Source organism: Frankliniella occidentalis, unplaced genomic scaffold (genome assembly GCF_000697945.3).
Source record: "Frankliniella occidentalis isolate FOCC.00 unplaced genomic scaffold, Focc_3.1 Scaffold10, whole genome shotgun sequence".
In the NCBI taxonomy this organism is placed as follows: domain Eukaryota; kingdom Metazoa; phylum Arthropoda; class Insecta; order Thysanoptera; family Thripidae; genus Frankliniella; species Frankliniella occidentalis.
Window position 1 is genome coordinate 670029 of NW_026267140.1, and position 3121 is coordinate 673149.

Sequence of the window (3121 nt, forward strand, 5' to 3'; positions counted from 1 at the left end):
GAGCCCGTTTAAGAACTCTATTGCCTCCCACTTGTCCAGTAAGCCGCTATTGTAGTGCATACACTGAAACCACGATGTACGATTTAGTGACCGAAACACGCGAATCAAGCAACCATTTGGGGCGTGTATTCATTTACACTTACCATGCGAATGTCTGAACCCTTTCTTAAAGTTGAACTTAGCCGTGCGCCTGATGTTCGATGTGCAACCTGGGAAGAAGGGGGGGGGGGCAGGTTGTCGGGGGCAGGTGCGGGGCGACGCCGAAGTGGCGTTTATGTTTTGCTTCAGGGTGTTCATGAGCCTCCTACAACGGCGGGTCAGGTGCGGTGGCTGGACCACGTAAGTGGCACTAAGTGGCCCTAAAGTGACGTGTGAAAGTGACCCTCAACCCTCCCCGTTGCCGCCCTGCACGTCGCGGCGGATCGGCCTAAACGTCCGATGATAAATCAAGTTACAAGGTATCGGGGGAATCAGCGAGCTCGATCGAACCGACAGCTTGTCGAGCCGGACGGGAGGGGGAGAGGGGAGGGAGGGGGTGTCGCGCGGGCTGGGCCTCTGATCTGCAGCAGCAGCAGCAGCAGCAGCAGCAAGACCACTTTACTGGTATCCAGTTTCACTCGCGACGAAAGCAAGCCTCCCCTTCTTATCCGGGGCCGATCTGCACTTAAAAAATGGCGCCGGGACACTCGGATATCACCGAGAGGAGGTAGTAGCAGTACTAGTAGAGCAAAACACACACACACACACACGCCCGCACACACTCACATGTGCGCGCTCTCACACTCACACGCGCTGTCGCGAAGCAATGAGCTAACGAAACGCGCGCCGCCCCGCCCCGTTCGCCTGCCGTTCGGAGGCGCCGCGATAAGGCGGCGGTGGCGGAACGCGCAAACTAACGCGCCTTTAAATCATTCATGTGGTTTATAATTAATAACAAGTGCCCCTCTAATGCGCTTGGCGACGCGACGCTCGCTCGCTCGCCGCGATGCTCACGATGCGGGAAAAGAAAAAAAAACTGTGGTCGGCAGATAAATAAAACTTGACAATTTCGCATATTCCTCTCCCTTTTTCCCCCTCTTCCCTGTTATCTTTTCTCCTTAACTCCTATCTCTTTTGTATTTTGAATGCATGGTGAAAATAACACAATCGCGCTCACGGCAAAGGGACTTGCGGGCTGTTCCGTGTAGACGCGAGCGGGGGGAAATTACAATGTACAATTGCTTACAACAACCGCGAGTCGTCTTGTGCTGTGCGATCGCGGCCAGTGCCCCGCGGCGGGGCGGGCAAGAATTAATTAATCTGGAGACCCGTTGGCAGGAGGAAGTGGCAAGTGGCAGTGTGATTCTGGAATACCGTCGTGCCGGCAGATTTATGATGTGGTGCACAACTGCACCGCGGCAGCTACAACAACAACAATGCAAGGCGAGGCGTCAGCGTGCGACGGACCGCCCCGCCGACCCCGCGGGCACTTATTCATTTTCGCCAAAGAATTAATAAGCGTGTGTACGCTGCCGCCGCCTGCCGCCTGGCCTGCTTGAGGCTCCCTTCAACTGCGACAACAGCCTGTCGCTTTACTCTGGAGTTTCGCCAGGGCCCTGAGAGGCCCGCGGGGACCGCGCAGCACAGCGAAAGTGTTGTACGTTTACACCCGCGCGCGGCCGCAGCTCAGCTGCCCCGGCGCGCTGCTCGCGGTGTACCTGATTTGTAGGAGCGAACGGCGCCGTAAATTCGGCCAACGGTTTTGAAAGGTCACTCGCTCATTCCATCGCGGGGAGGACAGGTTTAATGAGCAGAGGCCGGCGCCGTACCAGCGGGCGCACCCGGCCGGCCTGCCTGCTGAACAATGCGCCGCCGTGTCACCGCGCCGACGGCCACCTCGGCCCAGCGCGCCCCCGACGGCCACCTCGGTCCAGCCCGGCGCCGACGACCACCTCGGTCCAGCCCGGCGCCGACGACCACCTCGGTCCAGCCCGGCGCCGACGGGGTGCGTCCGATAAGTGTCTTCCGCGCGCGGCCTTCCGCAACGGATCCGCGGAGATCTGGCACACGACGGCCACCTCTGGTGCTGCTGCCGCCCACGCTCTCCCGGTCAGCGCCCGCGGGCGCGCAACCGTTCCGCTGCGTCCCCGCGGTAGGCTATATTGATAGCGACGGGCGAGGACTTTACTCCCCATAGACGGGCCCCGCCGCTGCTGGCCGCGTGGGTCCCGAGCCCTTCACGCGAAGAATGAGACATAAAGCACGTCGGGTGGCGCGGCGCGGCGTCGCACGGACCTCATTTGTAACGAAACCTGCGTGCGGAAAGAGAGCTGCGCGCGCTGCCCGGCTCGGTACCGGGGCAACAACGAACGAGTCTGCTGTGAATCACGGGGTGGACCGACCCGAGCTGCGCTCGCGCCGCCAAGCTGCAGCAAAGCAGCACCAGGAGGCGGCTGAACGGCTCTTGTCGGGGGAAATAGAAGTAGTTTATGACAGCGGGAAAATGTGATGGCATATGCACGCTCACCGGAAGCATTTCTCTGCAAATATTTGAAATCGGTGACTAAAGTCATCACCCACCTTACATGCAGGTTAGAGGAAAGTGGCCCTTGCTCTTGCTTGGAGCCATTAGGCGTCTGACGACATGGTGTGGTTAATGAGGGTAGGCAAAACCTACTTTGCACATCCGCTACGACGGCGCTGGCCTTGCCTATCACTATGCAATACGACATTTCGCCGAACTTGTTTTATGGAATTTTACCTATAATGCCTTTACTTGCTTGCAGATGTGCGGGTGTCAGCCGGCGGCGCTCTGTCGCGGTTACAGCAACCCCTGTGGATACCGCCGTGGACCAAACCGAGGAAGTCCGAGCAAGACGACTCACCACCCTGGCAGGTATCGCACCTCCGATGCACAGGTCGTGGTTCTGAGGGGCGGCGCAGGGCGGGCGCGCGGCGCAACAGGCTGGGGTCCACCTCCTCCTCGCGGCCCCCGCGGCAGCCTCCTGTGGCCGGGCGAGCGCACGGCGAGCGCACCGCGGCGTGGAGCAGCGCATTGGCCACGCACGCCGCGGCTATTTTCTACCCCGAATCACGCGTTTCTGACAGTCATGGTCGGCGTGCCCGGGCTGCCGCGGCGGTG

The 3121-nt window shown here is 60.1% G+C and overlaps 1 protein-coding gene and 1 long non-coding RNA gene across 3 annotated transcripts in view; one reads left to right on the forward strand and one right to left on the reverse strand.

Annotated features, from left to right (window-relative positions):
• Positions 1-2875, forward strand: part of LOC113203985 (uncharacterized) — a 10492-nt gene extending 7617 nt beyond the window's left edge. The window contains exon 6 of the long non-coding RNA XR_003303270.2: positions 2766-2875. This is a non-coding gene — a long non-coding RNA (uncharacterized LOC113203985). The remainder of the gene's footprint in view (positions 1-2765) is intronic.
• Positions 1-3121, reverse strand: part of LOC113203988 (uncharacterized protein DDB_G0271670-like) — a 33569-nt gene that overhangs the window by 27247 nt on the left and 3201 nt on the right. The gene's annotated exons all lie outside the window — the stretch shown is intronic.